The sequence below is a fragment of the Macaca fascicularis genome, chromosome 8, assembly GCF_037993035.2.
Source record: "Macaca fascicularis isolate 582-1 chromosome 8, T2T-MFA8v1.1".
NCBI classification, from domain to species: domain Eukaryota; kingdom Metazoa; phylum Chordata; class Mammalia; order Primates; family Cercopithecidae; genus Macaca; species Macaca fascicularis.
The window spans coordinates 94420434-94439564 of NC_088382.1; the positions used below are offsets into that span (position 1 = coordinate 94420434).

At 35.6% G+C, this 19131-nt stretch overlaps 1 protein-coding gene across 18 annotated transcripts in view; it reads left to right on the top strand.

The window, feature by feature from the left end:
- Positions 1 to 19131, top strand: part of RALYL (RALY RNA binding protein like) — a 736337-nt gene that overhangs the window by 369362 nt on the left and 347844 nt on the right. The window lies entirely within an intron of this gene.

The window sequence follows — 19131 nt, forward strand, 5'->3', positions numbered from 1 at the left end:
ATGTGTCCAGCAATGTCTCTTGTAAAAAATGAGTTTTATTTATGATCTTCCAATATGTACACATTTCTTTCCTTGCTTATTCATAGGATAGCACTTCGAGAATAATATTGAAGAGCAATCATGATGGTAGGTATCTTTATCTCATTACATGAGAAACCTGTCAATATTTTGATATTATTGTTTATCATAGGATTGTGTGTGTATGTGTGTGTGTGTGTGTAAACTCTATATTAAATTAGGGAAGTTATCTTCTATTTCTAGTTGGCTAACAGTTTTTACCGGGAAATCATGATGAATTGTATCAACTACATTTCATGCACACATTAAAATGAATTTTTATTTTCCCTTTTATTCTGTTAGTATGATGAACTACAATTGATCTTTGATTGTGAAATCAGTCTCATACTTCTGGAATCAACCCAACATGATAAAAAAAAAAAAAAAAGTGTTATCTTGCATTTTTCTTTAACCTCTATGTTCATGATGAAAGATTGGCTTATAATTTTTTTTTCTTGTTATGTCCATGTCATTTTTACTGTCGAGGAGATGTTGGCATCATAGAACAAACTAGGAAGTAGTCTTACTTTTTCTGTTATCTGGAAGAATCTGCATGTGATTGGTAATATTTCATAACATTTGGATAATCCATCAGTGATGCCAATTGGGTCTGGAATGTTTTGTGGAAATATCTTTGATACTGATTAATTGCCTTCATTGAAAAGTACTATCAAGATTTTAAAAATATTTTCTTATGTCAGTTATGGAAAAATAAGCTTTCAAAAAAAGTATACATTTGATACACATTATCAAATATATTAGCATAAGATTCTTAAGAATTTTAGGTTATATCTTTTTATTTTTGAATCAGAATAGTGATAATTTTTCCCTTAACTCTTTGATTTTAAGTCAGATTAGTCATCTGTTCAAGTACCCAAATTATGGCTTTGTGTATTTTCTCTGGCATGTATTTTCTCTGGCATGTTCATTTTTGCTTCATTACTCTGGAATAATATCCTTATTTTTTTTCTTCTACTTGTTGAGTTTAATTTGCCACTCTTTTCCTAACTTCATAGATGAAGACATAGATCACTGATTTTTAGCTTCTCATGTTTTCTAAAACAGCATATAAGTCTGTAATTCTCTCTGAGCACAGCCTCAGCCTCATCCCACAAGTTCTAGTATGTCATATTTTCAGAATCATTTAGTTGATAAATATTTTCTAGTTCATGTCGATATTTATTCTTTGACCATGGGTTATTGAGAGGTTTGTTACTGAAATTTTAATTTTAAAAATTGATTTTAGCTTAATTTCACTGTAACCAGAGAATAATAAATCATAAAATTAATTAAAATTCAATGAGAACTTTTAAATAGCCCTAGATATGGTCAGTTTTAGTTAGTGTTCTATACATAGTTGACACACAGTACATATATTCTATTGTTGTTCTGGGCATCCTTCTTTATGTATCAAACAGGCAAAAATTGCTAATTGAATTACTCTGACCTTCTGCATCGTTATTGATTTTTGTCTTCTTTCCCATCAGTTATTAATAGATGTGAATTATGATTATGGATCTTTCTGTTTATCTTCTTAGTTCTTTATTTTGCTTTATATATTTGAAGCAATATTATTTAGTAAATACAAACTTGGAATTAGTGTATCTTCCTAATGTAGTCATCCTTTTATATAGTATGATATATCTATATCTTTAGTAATTATTTCCATCTTAGAGAAAAGCTTTGTTTAATTTTAATATTCCTTAACTCACTTCCTCTTGATTTGTGTTTGTATGGTATATCGTTTTTCATCCGTTTTAATTTCAGTGATTCAGTGTCTTAATATTTAATTTGTTCTTGCAAGGAACATAGAATCTGCCAAACACAGTATAACAGCCTTTGTTTTTTTAATTCTAATAACCTATTCGCATTTAATTGTGGTTAAATTTGAATTTATGTCTACACGTTTGCTGTTTTTTAAATTTGTTCCATGTACTGCATGTTAATTTATGGCCATTTTTAGATTAATCTTTCTTATATTGTTTTGCCGTTTCCATTCTGTTAGCTCCTAAGTTCTATATACTTTATGGTTCTTTTAGTATTAGAGATTGCAACAGGTATCTTTGATTTGTTAGTTTAATGTAAATTATACTTCATACTACTTCCCAGATAATCTTAAATCCACAGAACACTTCCAGTTCATTTGTCCACCTCCCACCTTTTATGTTATAGTGGTCAATGAATTTTAATTTTACATATATTTTGCTTTCTTTCTTTATTTTGGAGATTTTCTTTTACTATTATTATTATACTTTAAGTACTAGGGTACATGTGCACAACGTGCAGGTTTGTTACATATGTATACATGTTCCATGTTAGTGTGCTGCATACATAAAATTGAAGAGACCGTATAATGAACTAGGTGTACACATGACTCCATATTATCAGCATATACCATTTTAATTTTTTTATACATCATCCATTTCCTCCTCAGTACCTGGATTGTTTTGAAGTAAATTCCAAATCTCAGATTACATCATTTAATCTGCAAATATTTCAGCATGCATGTGTGTATATGTGTAATATATATTTCCGCATATATGTATATATGTAAATATATAAATTATAATTTCTTAAATAACCACAATATTATTATCTGATAAGGTTTTGCTGTGTCCCCACCCAAATCTAATCTTGAATTGTAGTTCTCATAATCCCCACGTGTTGCAGGAGAGACCATTTGGGAGGTAATTGAATCATGGGGGCAGTTACCCTCATTATGTTCTGGTGATAGTGAGTGAGTTCTCACAATATCTGATGGTTTTGTAAGAGACTTTTCCCCCTTTGGCTTGGCACTTCTCCTTGCTGCCACCATGTGACAAAGGCTGTGTTTGCTTTTACTTCTGCCGTGATTGTAAGTTTCCTGAGGCTTTCCCAGCCCTGAGGAACTGTGATTCAATTAAACATCTTTCTTTTATAAATTACCCAGTCTCGGATATTTCTTCATAACAGCATGAGAATGGACTAATGCATTATCACACTGAAGATAATTGCTGTAATTCCTTAGTGTAAATTTAGTAACAATCCTATTTTCACAGTTCCCTCTCATAATTGTTTAATTAATTTGTTTGAATTGAAATTCATAAAAGATACAGAGATTGACATTCATTGACATGTCCCTTAAGTCCCTTAATTTAAAAGTTCTTCTAATATATCCCTGCATCCCCTTGTATTTTATGTTGAAATGCATTTTGACTCCATTGAAAGAACAAAATCACTTGTCTTATATAATTGTACAGGTCTATAGTTTGATTATTGCATCCTTCTGGTATCATTTAACTTGCTTCTCTGTTTCTTGCACTTCCTGGAAATTATTGGTTATATCTAGAGGCTTAATTAGATTCAGGTGGAATTTTTTAAAGATTTATTCCTAGTGACTGTGAACTTCCATCAGAAAGTACATGTCTGATTTTCTCTTCTTTTGTGGTGCAAACAGCCAGTGAATATAAAATTCACTCCTATCTTTTTATTGTTTTTTTTTTTTATTTGCTGGAATTATTCTAAAAAGAGAAACATTTTTCATTACATATTTGATTACTATGAATTATGATTGTATAGAAAAATAGGGTAACTTACTATTATTTCCCCTTTATAGCAGTATTCAAAATAGTACAAAATCACACAAATCACCACTAAAGAACTTATGTAACCAAATACCATCTGTTCCCCAAAAATCTATGGAAATAAAAAAAAATTAAAAAGCTTAGTAAAGTGGTTTCCTTGTACTTTCTAAAGACTAAAAATGAGTTTTAAAATATTCTTAAAAATTTTATGAACTCAGGGATTAAACATAGTAGATATATTTCAGTTCCTTGCCATTATCTCAATTAATGGTCAAATTATTATAACTTTGGCTTTGACACCATATTCATGTTGGTTTCTGGGTCATTTTGACAAAACTCTAAGAATCTTTGATAATTTCCTTTATTTCTGATATGACAAAATGTTCCTGAATCATAATTTCCTGCCCCATGTTGGAAATCAACCAGGTCTCTAAAAAACTCTGTATCATTTAGTGAGAAATACTATTTAGATCTAATATTCTGGCTGCTAAGAAAGCTCATTAACCTCATCGGTCTTACAGTGACATCTTCTATCAGTATTGCCAGAAATATCACTTCTCAATGACACTATTATGACTACTCATTTGATTTATCCCACAATACACATAAGTCTCAGAAAAACAGTACCACCAGCACCAACATCATTATGATATCTGAAAAGAGTTTAATAGTTTCTCATTTGAGGGCTACATTTTTTCCATAGAGAATATTCTGTTAGGTAAGAACAACAAAATTATTATGTTTTAAAGTCACTTGGAGTTGTTCTCCTCTGTGAGGTTATGTCACCAAGTAAAAGCACAGTTATAATGTGTGATTATTATACTTGCTTTTCTTTAATTTTCTTTTTTTTTAAATTTATTTATTATTATTATACTTTAAGTTCTAGGGTACATGTGCATAACGTGCAGGTTTGTTACATATGTATACTTGTGCCATGTTGGTGTGCTGCACCCGTCAACTCGTCAGTACCCATCAACTCGTCATTTATATCAGGTATAACTCCCAATGCAATCCCTCCCCCCTCCCCCCCCCATGATAGGCCCCGGTGTGTGATGTTCCCCTTCCCGAGTCCAAGTGATCTCATTGTTCAGTTCCCACCTATGAGTGAGAACATGCGGTGTTTGGTTTTCTGTTCTTGTGATAGTTTGCTAAGAATGATGGTTTCCAGCTGCATCCATGTCCCTACAAAGGACACAAACTCATCCTTTTTTATGGCTGCATAGTATTCCATGGTGTGTATGTGCCACATTTTCTTAATCCAATCTGTCACTGATGGACATTTGGGTTGATTCCAAGTCTTTGCTATTGTGAATAGTGCCGCAATAAACATACGTGTACATGTGTCTTTATAGCAGCATGATTTATAATCCTTTGGGTATATACCCAGTAATGGGATGGCTGGGTCATATGGTACATCTAGTTCTAGATCCTTGAGGAATCGCCATACTGTTTTCCATAATGGTTGAACTAGTTTACAATCCCACCAACAGTGTAAAAGTGTTCCTATTTCTCCACATCCTCTCCAGCACCTGTTGTTTCCTGACTTTTTAATGATCGCCATTCTAACTGGTGTGAGATGGTATCTCATTGTGGTTTTGATTTGCATTTCTCTGATGGCCAGTGATGATGAGCATTTTTTCATGTGTCTGTTGGCTGTATGAATGTCTTCTTTTGAGAAATGTCTGTTCATATCCTTTGCCCACTTTTTGATGGGGTTGTTTTTTTCTTGTAAATTTGTTTGAGTTCTTTGTAGGTTCTGGATATTAGCCCTTTGTCAGATGAGTAGATTGCAAAAATTTTCTCCCATTCTGTAGGTTGCCTGTTCACTATGATGGTAGTTTCTTTTGCTGTGCAGAAGCTCTTTAGTTTAATGAGATCCCATTTGTCAATTTTGGCTTTTGCTGCCATTGCTTTTGGTGTTTTAGACATGAAGTCTTTTCCCATGCCTATGTCCTGAATGGTACTACCTAGGTTTTCCTCTAGGATTTTTATGGTATTAGGTCTAACATTTAAGTCTCTAATCCATCTTGAATTAATTTTCGTATAAGGAGTAAGGAAAGGATCCAGTTTCAGCTTTCTACTTATGGCTAGCCAATTTTCCCAGCACCATTTATTAAATAGGGAATCCTTTCCCCACTTCTTGTTTCTCTCAGGTTTGTCAAAGATCAGATGGCTGTAGATGTGTGGTATTATTTCTGAGGACTCTGTTCTGTTCCATTGGTCTATATCTCTGTTTTGGTACCAGTACCATGCTGTTTTGGTTACTGTAGCCTTGTAGTATAGTTTGAAGTCAGGTAGCGTGATGCCTCCAGCTTTGTTCTTTTGACTTAGGATTGTCTTGGAGATGCGGGCTCTTTTTTGGTTCCATATGAACTTTAAAGCAGTTTTTTCCAATTCTGTGAAGAAACTCATTGGTAGCTTGATGGGGATGGCATTGAATCTATAAATTACCTTGGGCAGTATGGCCATTTTCACGATATTGATTCTTCCTATCCATGAGCATGGTATGTTCTTCCATTTGTTTGTGTCCTCTTTTATTTCACTGAGCAGTGGTTTGTAGTTCTCCTTGAAGAGGTCCTTTACATCCCTTGTAAGTTGGATTCCTAGGTATTTGATTCTCTTTGAAGCAATTGTGAATGGAAGTTCATTCCTGATTTGGCTCTCTGTTTGTCTGTTACTGGTGTATAAGAATGCTTGTGATTTTTGCACATTAATTTTGTATCCTGAGACTTTGCTGAAGTTGCTTATCAGCTTAAGGAGATTTTGGGCTGAGACAATGGGGTTTTCTAAATATACAATCATGTCATCTGCAAACAGGGACAGTTTGACTTCTTCTTTTCCTAACTGAATACCCTTGATTTCTTTCTCTTGCCTAATTGCCCTAGCCAGAACTTCCAACACTATGTTGAATAGGAGTGGTGAGAGAGGGCATCCCTGTCTTGTGCCAGTTTTCAAAGGGAATTTTTCCAGTTTTTGCCCATTCAGTATGATATTGGCTGTGGGTTTGTCATAAATAGCTCTTATGATTTTGAGGTACGTTCCATCAATACCGAATTTATTGAGCGTTCTTAGCATGAAGGGCTGTTGAATTTTGTCAAAAGCCTTTTCTGCATCTATTGAGATAATCATGTGGTTCTTGTCTTTGGTTCTGTTTATATGCTGGATTATGTTGATTGATTTGCGAATGTTGAACCAGCCTTGCATCCCAGGGATGAAGCCCACTTGATCATGGTGGATAAGCTTTTTGATGTGCTGCTGAATCTGGTTTGCCAGTATTTTATTGAGGATTTTTGCATCAATGTTCATCAGGGATATTGGTCTAAAATTCTCTTTTTTTATTGTGTCTCTGCCAGGCTTTGGTATCAGGATGATGTTGGCCTCATAAAATGAGTTAGGGAGGATTCCCTCTTTTTCTATTGATTGGAATAGTTTCAGAAGGAATGGTACCAACTCCTCCTTGTACCTCTGGTGGAATTCAGCTGTGAATCCATCTGGTCCTGGACTTTTTTTGGTTGGTAGGCTATTAATTATTGCCTCAATTTCAGAGCCTGCTATTGGTCTATTCAGGGATTCAACTTCTTCCTGGTTTAGTCTTGGAAGAGTGTAAGTGTCCAGGAAATTATCCATTTCTTCTAGATTTTCCAGTTTATTTGCGTAGAGGTGTTTATAGTATTCTCTGATGGTAGTTTGTATTTCTGTGGGGTCGGTGGTGATATCCCCTTTATCATTTTTAATTGCGTCGATTTGATTCTTCTCTCTTTTCTTCTTTATTAGTCTTGCTAGCGGTCTGTCAATTTTGTTGATCTTTTCAAAAAACCAACTCCTGGATTCATTGATTTTTTGGAGGGTTTTTTGTGTCTCTATCTCCTTCAGTTCTGCTCTGATCTTAGTTATTTCTTGCCTTCTGCTAGCTTTCGAATGTGTTTGCTCTTGCTTCTCTAGTTCTTTTAATTGCGATGTTAGAGTGTCAATTTTAGATCTTTCCTGCTTTCTCTTGTGGGCATTTAGTGCTATAAATTTCCCTCTACACACTGCTTTAAATGTGTCCCAGAGATTCTGGTATGTTGTATCTTTGTTCTCATTGGTTTCAAAGACCATCTTTATTTCTGCCTTCATTTCGTTATGTACCCAGTCGTCATTCAGGAGCAGGTTGTTCAGTTTCCATGTAGTTGAGCGGTTTTGATTGAGTTTCTTAGTCCTGAGTTCTAGTTTGATTGCACTGTGGTCTGAGAGACAGTTTGTTATAATTTCTGTTCTTGTACATTTGCTGAGGAGTGCTTTACTTCCAATTACGTGGTCGATTTTGGAGTAAGTACGATGTGGTGCTGAGAAGAATGTATATTCTGTTGATTTGGGGTGGAGAGTTCTATAGATGTCTATTAGGTCTGCTTGCTGCAGAGATGAGTTCAATTCCTGGATATCCTTGTTAACTTTCTGTCTGGTTGATCTGTCTAATGTTGACAGTGGAGTGTTGAAGTCTCCCATTATTATTGTATGGGAGTCTAAGTCTCTTTGTAAGTCTCTAAGGACTTGCTATATGAATCTGGGTGCTCCTGTATTGGGTGCATATATATTTAGGATAGTTAGCTCTTCCTGTTGAATTGATCCCTTTACCATTATGTAATGGTCTTCTTTGTCTCTTTTGATCTTTGATGGTTTAAAGTCTGTTTTATCAGAGACTAGTATTGCAACCCCTGCTTTTTTTTGTTCTCCATTGGCTTGGTAAATCTTCCTCCATCCCTTTATTTTGAGCCTATGTATGTCTCTGCGTGTGAGATGGGTCTCCTGAATACAGCAGACTGATGGGTCTTGACTCTTTATCCAGTTTGCCAGTCTGTGTCTTTTAATTGGAGCATTTAGTCCATTTACATTTAAGGTTAAGATTGTTATGTGTGAACTTGATCCTGCCATTATGACATTAACTGGTTATTTTGCTCGTTAGTTGATGCAGTTTCTTCCTAGCCTCGATGGTCTTTACATTTTGGCATGTTTTTGCAATGGCTGGTACCGGTTGTTCCTTTCCATGTTTAGTGCTTCCTTCAGGGTCTCTTGTAAGGCAGGCCTAGTGGTGACAAAATCTCTAAGCATTTGCTTATCTGTAAAGGATTTTATTTCTCCTTCAGTTATGAAACTTAGTTTGGCTGGATATGAAATTCTGGGTTTAAAATTCTTTTCTTTAAGAATGTTGAATATTGGCCCCCACTCTCTTCTGGCTTGGAGAGTTTCTGCCGAGAGATCTGCTGTGAGTCTGATGGGCTTCCCTTTGTGGGTAACCTGACCTTTCTCTCTGGCTGCCCTTAAGATTTTTTCCTTCATTTCAACTTTGGTGAATCTGGCAATTATGTGTCTTGGAGTTGCTCTTCTCGAGGAGTATCTTTGTGGCGTTCTCTGTATTTCCTGGATTTGAATGTTGACCTGCCCTACTAGGTTGGGGAAGTTCTCCTGGATGATATCCTGAAGAGTGTTTTCCAACTTGGTTCCATCTTCCCCCTCACTTTCAGGCACCCCAATCAGACGTAGATTTGGTCTTTTTACATAATCCCATACTTCTTGCAGGCTTTGTTCATTTCTTTTTCTTCTTTTATCTTTTGGTTTCTCTTCTCGCTTCATTTCATTCATTTGATCCTCCATCGCTGATACTCTTTCTTCCAGTTGATCTAGTCGGTTACTGAAGCTTGTGCATTTGTCACGTATTTTTCGTGTCATGGTTTTCATCTCTTTCATTTCGTTTATGACCTTCTCTGCATTAATTACTCTAGCCATCAATTCTTCCACTTTTTTTTCAAGATTTTTAGTTTCTTTGCGCTGGGTACGTAATTCCTCCTTTAGCTCTGAGAAGTTTGATGGACTGAAGCCTTCTTCTCTCATCTCGTCAAAGTCATTCTCCTTCCAGCTTTGATCCGTTGCTGGCGATGAGCTGCGCTCCTTTGCCGGGGGAGATGCGCTCTTATTTTTTGAATTTCCAGCTTTTCTGCCCTGCTTTTTCCCCATCTTTGTGGTTTTATCTGCCTCTGGTCTTTGATGATGGTGATGTACTGATGGGGTTTTGGTGTAGGTGTCCTTCCTGTTTGATAGTTTTCCTTCTAACAGTCAGGACCCTCAGCTGTAGGTCTGTTGGAGATTGCTTGAGGTCCACTCCAGACCCTGTTTGCCTGGGTATCAGCAGCAGAGGCTGCAGAAGATAGAATATTTCTGAACAGCGAGTGTACCTGTCTGATTCTTGCTTTGGAAGCTTCCTCTCAGGCGTGTACTCCACCCTGTGAGGTGTGGGGTGTCAGACTGCCCCTAGTGGGGGATATCTCCCAGTTAGGCTACTCAGGGGTCAGGGACCCACTTGAGCAGGGAGTCTGTCCCTTCTCAGATCTCAGCCTCCGTGTTGGGAGATCCACTGCTCTCTTCAAGGCTGTCAGACAGAGTCGTTTGCGTCTGCAGAGGTTTCTGCTGTTTTTGTTATTTTTACTGTGCCCTGTCCCCAGAGGTGGAGTCTACAGAGACAGGCAGGTTTCCTTGAGCTGCTGTGAGCTCCACCCAGTTCGAGCTTCCCAGCAGCTTTGTTTACCTACTTAAGCCTCAGCAATGGCAGGCGCCCCTCCCCCAGCCTCGTTGATGCCTTGCCGCTATATCGCAGACTGCTGTGCTAGCAATGAGGGAGGCTTCGTGGGCGTGGGACCCTCCCGGCCAGGTGTGGGATATGATCTCCTGGTGTGCCTGTTTGCTTAAAGCGCCCTATTGGGGTGGGAGTTACCCGATTTTCCAGGTGTTGTGTGTCTCAGTTCCCCTGGCTAGGAAAAGGGATTCCCTTCCCCCTTGCGCTTCCCAGGTGAGGCGATGCCTCGCCCTGCTTCAGCTCTCGCTGGTCGGGCTGCAGCAGCTGACCAGCACCGATCGTCCGGCACTCCCTAGTGAGATGAACCCAGTACCTCAGTTGAAAATGCAGAAATCACCGGTCTTCTGTGTGGCTCAGGCTGGGAGTTGGAGACTGGAGCTGTTTCTATTCGGCCATCTTGCTCCGCACCCCCCCCCCCCCCCCGCTTTTCTTTAATTTTCTACAACCATGCATAATACCTACACGATTCCAAAATCAAATTAAATATATATATATTCAAAGAAATTTAGCTTTTATTTTTTCCCTCTACTCTCCTCTCTTTCTTCCCACTTGTAAACTTTTATTTTTTTAAAAATCTAATCTATTTTTCTGTCTACATACCCTTCATTTTAGATAAATCATGATGTGTTAAACATACTTTTATCCATGTCAGATTTTTTATTTGTCTATTCTTGGAAAAATTTTGTATCTTTTTGAGATACTGTTTTTATCATTGTACAGTATTCTATTGTATAGATGCTCCATATGCCATAGTTTATTAAACCAGACTACTGAGGCGATTACTGACATTCAAATGTTTCCAGTCTTTTCGTATCATTAGTTATACTGCATAAAATAACCTGATGAATATGCTCTTTCATATTTTACATAGGGTACACTGAGATAGATTCCCAGAAATGAGTGTGGGATCAAATAGTAAGAACATGTATTATATTTTGCCAGATATTTTCATCTATCATATTATTCAACTTCAAATTTTATATTGCAATGTTTGGCAGCATCTGTTTTCCATGTATTCCATGTACCATATATCTGGAATATATTTTACTACATAAAATATATATTGTAAGACTTGAATTTTTCCCCATCTGATGGATGGATGATGATAAGTAGTATCTCATATAATTTTAATTTGTATTTAACTTATTATAAGTGAAATCAGTTGTATTTTTCTTATACATTATTTTTGTTTTTATTTTGTTTGTGTCAATGAAGAAAACAATTAAATTCTTTTTTAGCTGTTGCTCCTTGAATCGTATTTCTGAACAAAATTCCCACTTCTAACATCTATAAAAACTTGCCTTTTTTTATTCTTATGCAGTTTATGTCTCTTATCCATGTGGAGTTTACATTGATATGCAATATAAGAAATTGGTCAATTTTTTACCGTATCCATACAGTTATCCAGCTATACCATCATCACTTATTTTATAATCCATCTTTTCCTTTATAGTTTAAAATCCTGCCTGTGTGGTATTTAAAATTTCCATAAGCAATCAGTTCTATTTTTGGATTTGCTTTTCTCTTCTATTGGTCTGTCTGACCTAAAACCTGTCAATACTAAATGATTTTCATTGGAGAAGAGTAGTTTTTTCATCTGGCTGGACAGTCCTCCTCCGTGCTCTTCTCTTTCAAAACTGTCCACTCTATACCTACTAGATTTTTCTTTCAAATAAAATTTTTATTCAAAATTTTTAGATACAGAACAATATTATATTCTAAATGGGCTTGCTTTAAATTTATAAATAAATATAGAGGGTTGACAACTTTTTGATACTAGAACTCTGCAACTAAGTACATAATATGTATTTCTGTTTGTCCAGATCTACTTTTGTGTCTTTTGGAAGTGTTTTATGGTTTACTTCATGTATGATCCTCATGCATATTTTTTATGTTTCTGTTTTAATACATTCTTTTAAATTTGTTAGCATAAATGGAGTCTTTTCTCATATCTTTTTTTCTTTATATCTTATAACTGATTTTATTTTCATATATGAATGCTACTGAGCTTTGGGGGAGCAATATTATAATGACCTACTTTACAAATTGTCTCTTTATTAATGGTCCTGTTGATATTTTCTGCTTGTCAAACTATATAGTCATATCTGCAAATAAAGATATCTTATGTTTTATCAAATTATATGTTTTTCCTTGTCAAACTGTATTAACTAATAGCTCCAAAAGAACTTCAGTATTAGTAACAGTGGTGAATGTTCTTGTGTTGCTCCTGATTTTGCAGTAAATTTTCTAACATTTCCACATTACGATTCTGACTTTAGGACTGAATTTATGTGTGTGTGCTGTGTGTAAGAAGGAGGAAGTGGCAGGGCGGGATGAGACAGTGGAGGGAGACAGAAAGAGAGAAGAGTAAAACAGAGAATTTTTTTTCTTTTTTTTTGACAAGATCTCACTCTGTTGCCCAGGCTGGAGTACAGTGGCACAATCTTGGCTCACTGCAGCCTCAACCTCCTGGGCTCAAGTGGTCCTCCTACCTCAGCGGCTGGTGTGACTACAGGCACATGCCACCATGCCCAGCTAATTTTCGTAATTTTAGTAGAAGTAGGGTTTTGCTATGTTGCCCATGCTGGTCTCAAACTCCTGAACTCAACTGATCTGCCTAACTTCAGCCTCTCAAGATGCTGGGATTACAGATGTGAGCCACCACGCCCAGCCAAGAGTGAAATCTTAATGTAAATATGTATTTGTGTACTGAATTTTGTCAGACATCATTTTAGCATCATGGAGAGGACCATCTGACTGTTCTCCACAACTCCACCAGTGTGACAGATGACTTTGAATTAATGAATTTCTTAATAAATGTCACTTGGGCTGTGATGTATTTGTTATTATGCTGCTGAATTCTGTTGGATAAATTTTAGAATCTAGAATTTTTGTTTATAAGTGAGTTGATTAATTGTTTAGTTTTTTGGAGAAATCTTATACTCTGGCACAATATGAATTCCGAACATTTCTTCTTTTACTGTGTTGGGTTATCTGATCTTTAAAGATTTGATAGGATTCCCTGGATAACCAAGTGTATCTAGGGATTTTAGGGGTGGGTAGGTCTCTTGAATGACTTTATTTCTTCAGTAATAATTGTGCTTTCTTACTCTCCTCTCCCCCTTGTTATTTTGGTTAGGATAGATAGTGCTTTGTCTATTTTCTTCGAGTTTTCAAATAAAAGCTATTAGATTTATTTCTTAGTTCTAGTTTTATTTTAATTTTTTTAAAATTTTACTTTAAGTTCTAGGATACATGTGCAGAACGTACAGGTTCGTTCCAAAGGTATACATGTGCCATGGTGGTTTGCTGCACCCATTAACCTGTCATCTAGGTTTTAAACCCCACATGCATTAGGTATCTGTCCTAATGCTTTTCCTCCCCTTTCCCTCCCAACAGGCCCCGGTATGTGATATTCCCCTCCTGTGCTCTCATTGTTCAACTCCCACTTATTTTTAAACATTTTTTCCATCTTTTTAAGTGGGTGTAACTTTTTATTCTTAATTTTTATTTTCAAATCAACATAGGTATTTAGCGTTATTTCTGTCATTTGATATGCTATATTTTTTTCCAAAATTATGTAGTTTTAGTTTTAGTTATTCTTTGATCCAAGAACTGTTTTAATTTTTTTTTTTTTTTTTTTTTTTTTTTTTTTTTTTTTTTTATGTTTTTGAGACGGAGTCTTGCTCTGTCACCAGGCTGGAGTGCAGTGGCGTGATTTCAGCTCACTGCAACCTCTCCCTCCCAGGTTCAAGTGGTTCTCCTGCCTCAGCCTCCTGAGTAGCTGGGACTACAGGCACCCGCCACCACGCCCAGCTGATTTTTTATATTTTTAGTAGAGATGGGGTTTCATCACGTTGACCAGGATGGTCTCGAACTCCTGACTTTGTGATCCACCCACCTTGGTCTACCAAAGTGCTGGGATTACAAGCATGAGCCACTGTGCCCGGCCAAGTTTTTTCTTTTAACCACTAGGAAGACCTTTTTATTGTCATTAATTTATTGTATTATTGAAGTTTTCTTTGTGGGATAATATGCCACAATTTGGTGAACATTCCTGTGAATGATATGGTACGTATCTAAAAGTTGATATCATTTTTGAGAATTGAGTTCTCTGGTAAATGTTTACCATGGGTCCTTACCCAGGTTTCCAGTGGTTTTCATTGTCTGAAGCTTGACTTTTAGTATATTCCCCAGAAAGGCCAATGGGAAAAATATTCCCTGAGATTTTGTTTTTATCCTCAAAGTTGTAGCCTTTATCCTTGAAAGTCACTTTCACTTGTTAGCTGTTCTGGGTCGATTTCTCTAGGTTAAAACTGTGTTCCTTCAGTATATATTTTCAAATTAGATTTTTTTTTTTTCAGGAGTGTGTTCTCAACTTATAATTTATAGTAGTTAATTTATATCATTTAACATTTCTCTGCTAACTTCTACATTGATCACTTTTTCTTAAATCCTTTTTATCTTTTTTTAAAGTTTATTTTTGTTCTTTAAATTTTGCCTCCTTTCCATCTCGTATTTCTCTTCAGTATGATTTTCTGTGTTTATTTGTTCACGTCTTTTCTAGCATAGACTTTCTTTATGAAATTATTTTCTGTCATTTTCAAATATTTCCTGAGTTCTGTCGCGTGTTTACAGAAACCCTTTACTCATGTCATTGTAGGGACTTTCTTATTCTAATTGCTATACTTATTTAATAGTCACTACCATTTCCTTAAAAGTTTAACACATATCGAAATTATGTGTTATAATTTTGTTTTTTTGTGGCCATGTATTTCCAGTGTTCTTTTGTCATCTGTATGGATGTATTTCCAGTTCATGTTTACTTTCATTTTCTCTTAAAACTGATTTGGAGACTTGAACATGATCTATTCCTGTTGTACTTCTTAAAAGGAAATTCACTTTTCAGTGTTTTCAGAAGGGATAAAGTAAGGCAGAATAGGTTTTCTAGCTTTATATCATTAGAATTCTCACTTTTGTTGTTTTCAAAAGTGATTTTAAAACATGTCCTTTTATAACTTGAGTTCTCTTTACTGTTCTTTCTTCCTCAATTTTATTTAAGCCATTTCTTTTCTATTCTTTTTTCTTTTTGGACCTAATTTGCTTTCTGTTCAACTTGGAATTTATTATATGCAATTTCTTTTCACCGGGATGGTTGGCTTTGCTTGGAAGGAAATTATTGGTTATTAATTGAGAGTTTAAAAGGTCAAAACCCCCCTAGAATGAAGAACTTTCCTCAAAATAGAGACCCTTTTTATGTACTCACCAATTGGATCATGAGAGCCCTCTGGAAGTTTTGGATGCTTTTTCCATATGGATCTACTACATCCAAAGGGAGTAGCTGTTTGAACTGTCCTGTTCTCAGAGAGGCCCAGTTATTTTTATTCCCCTTTCTCCCACACAGATACAGCTATGCTATGTAGATCTTGCAGCAGGTAATAATTTCTCTCCACGTACTTACTCATCTTTGAGGGTTCATGGCATATTTTTGTCAGGAGTTCAGCTAAGCTGGAGAAAGTAGCCAAGTAAAACAACAAGTTGAAATGAAGATTACAGTCAACGCTGTAATCACTTACTGTGATAGTGTGAGCTAGAAACAAAACAGAGGAAAACAATGCCATCCCCTTCCAATCCATTTTTCCCATGGATTGGTGTGATAGTTGAGGTTCACGTGGATCAAAACAGACTTGAGGGTCATCTTATTGATGACAGAGCTCTGAACAAAATGAGTTTGCCATTTTATGGACCCAGGAGCTGGGAGAAGACAAGGGGCTAGGGCTAGAAGTGGAAAAATGCTGAGTACTGAGTCTGAACATAGAAAATTCCTTCAAAATGTCTTGCCTCTCCCCTGATAAGGAGATCTTTGCAAAAGCCCTGAGGAAGGCCTCTGGGAAAAAGCTCAAATAAATAAACTACTGAATGGAAATACCTGATCTAGAAATGCAGATATGCATGAGAGTATGGCAGGCCAGGGAGCCTGAGTCCTTAACTGCAATTCCCTTCAGTGCCTGCGGTGCCCTGTATTCAGTCTAGGGTAGGAAGGGCAGCTTTCCCCCAGGAGGCCTGTCCGGTAAAGCCTTTGTAATTGCCTGTGTTTGAGCCTAAAAAATTCACACATAGATTTCTTTGAACAGGAGCCAAACTCCTCAACCTTGTCACCAATTTTGTTGTATATATTGGATTTGGATTTTTTTGATTTCACCATTGTAATTGTGGTGTCTGTTTTTATGAGGAACATTTGTGGAGTACTGCCACCACCACCTATCCAGAACACTCTGTACATACATTTTAGCAACAGGAGACCATATTGTCATTGTTTGGTGGAGCCAATATTCATTAACATTTAACCAGATAGCTACCCTTTCTGCTACTCATTGTTCTTTCCTTCATTTCCATGTTTCTTTCCAAAGAACTTTTTAGCATTTCTTTAATATTGAGAGCAAACATTTCTTTCAATTTTGTGTTAATCTGGGTGTCTCTCTCTCCCCCCAACTTTCTCCTTTTTCCTTTAGCTTCACTTTCTTTCTTTTTTATTATTATTATTATTATTATTATACTTTAAGTTCTAGGGTATATGTGCATAACGTGCAGGTTTGTTACATATGTATACTTGTGCCATGTTGCTGTGCTGCACCCATCAACTCGTCAGCACCCAGCGACTCGTCATTTACATCAGGTATAACTCCCAATGCCATCCCTCCCCCCTCCCCCGTCCCCTTAATAGGCCCCGGTGTGTGATGTCCCAGCTTCACTTTCAACATTATCTTCAGAAGCTATAAAAACTAGATTGGCAGTTACTTTCTTTCACAATTTTAAAGATATCAAATAAGTTGCTACAATTAACAGTAAAGATATTTTCTAAGAATTGAACAGCCTTGCTAACATAGTAGTTGAAATTGAATCAACACATGAGCAAACTTATTTTCTTTATGTTCCTCTCATGATGTTGAAAATATTTATAAGTTCTAGACTTCAAGTAGTACCATGTTTTTCTTTAACCACTAATAATTAAAAGTGAAGCTGAAAAATTACCCACATAGACTTCGTTAAAATAGTTTCTTTAATAAAATATTATATATTTGATTTATAATACACCTTTTTATCTTATTTTATAAGAGCAAAAGTAGGTTTATAAGAAATATGTTTGTCCTTTAGAAACTTATGACAGTCTCTTTATTTCAGAGTATAGCAATTATGAACACGGTTTTTATAAATACTATTATTCTGACAGTTTTCTCCAATGTTGAAAGTAAATTAAAGCTCATTATAAAAAATAAAGGTTTTCCAAATTTCTTAGTGACTTTTTACTCCTGATTGCTATCTATACAATAATCATAAAATCACCATGGAAACCGAAATTGTTGTTTCAACATTAAGAAAACAACTATTTCATTGCAACAAAATCTTGGTCTATAACCATTACCCAAGGTATAAATATAAACTTACATTAAATAGAGAAATGAAGAAAATAAAGCGTGAACAATATTTTTAAGGGTAGTGACATTTACACACAAACTGAGGAGGCACCGGAAAATAATATGGCAGGTTTTTTCTATTTTTCCACTGAATAACTCTAGTTTTTAAAAATAGAATTTTTATTAGTATTAAATTTATTACATTGTAATTTTCTGTTTTGTTTTATATTGAAATTTAAATTTCTACCAGATAAAAGCTAGAGAAGAATATAAATGGTACCTGAAATCAGTCTTTTAAAGTAACTGTAATAATTATGTCTTTTTTTAACAACATCACTTTTCACTGTTTCCATTAACATGTATTTCTTTTAAAAAATGATTTATTGACCAACATAATTGTTTCTAGTTTGAAGATGGGAGTTGTGTGACATAAATTCTAACTCAGAATCATTTAAATTCAAATCTGGCCACAATCCTAGAGTGCACAAATTATTCCATATATATGTGATAGATGAAGATGGTATAAATAAGAGAGGAAGTTGAAATGGAGTTAATTAGGTCAGGCTTTTTTCCTCTTTAAAAGACGACTTTTGAGTTGAAATATTAAATAATTAGAGACTTGATAGAGTTGATAGGTAAGTGCATTCTGGTTAAGAGGAATAACTTGATTTTTAAAAAAAACTGAGGAAAGAGAAGTGGATAATAATACAAAAGGTATTTAATGGCAGTGAGGGATTACGTTGGAGAACAGCAAAAGATAATTCTAGAAAGATAATGGGAATACATTGGGGGCAGAGGGCCACATATAATTTCTTGGCTGTATTTGTATCTCCTAGGCTGGTGCATGGTGCTGAATAAATATTCATTAAAATAAAACTATGCCATTTTTACCCTGGTTTGGACCAAGATGTTAACTGTATAAATGAAAAGAAATCATTTAATCATTAATTTATCCTAGACTTTGCTCTGAATGACTATTGCAAAGGGAATAAAACATTGCCTCAGTACTATAGATACTCCCATTTTTCCAAAGGCTACAGAATAACAGGAAAAAAAAATACACATGCATGTGCACACATATACACACACACATAGAGAGAGTTCAGCACATTTTGATAAGTTCAAAAGTAGAACGATGAATAAAGTGGATGGAGTAACTCTGTCAGAAACTTTTAGAAGAGGAAGTTTTATTTTTTTGACTATTAGATTCAGAAAATGAAAAAGAACAGTGAGAGGAAAGTTTTAAAATCTCTCCAAAGTTGTGCAGCACTGGGAGAAATGTGGTTTCAGAAAAGGGCTGAGAAAATACAAATAAGATGGTTATATTTTCCAATATTTTCAATGATATTTAAATCATTTTCTGTTGTTTTACCTATTGTGTAAACTACAGTAGGGTGTATATTTTATTTGAGAAAGCAGCGACAGCAAAGGTAGCTCTGTCAAACTGTTGCCATTGTTGGTGATTAACTGGATGACTCTGTCTCCAATA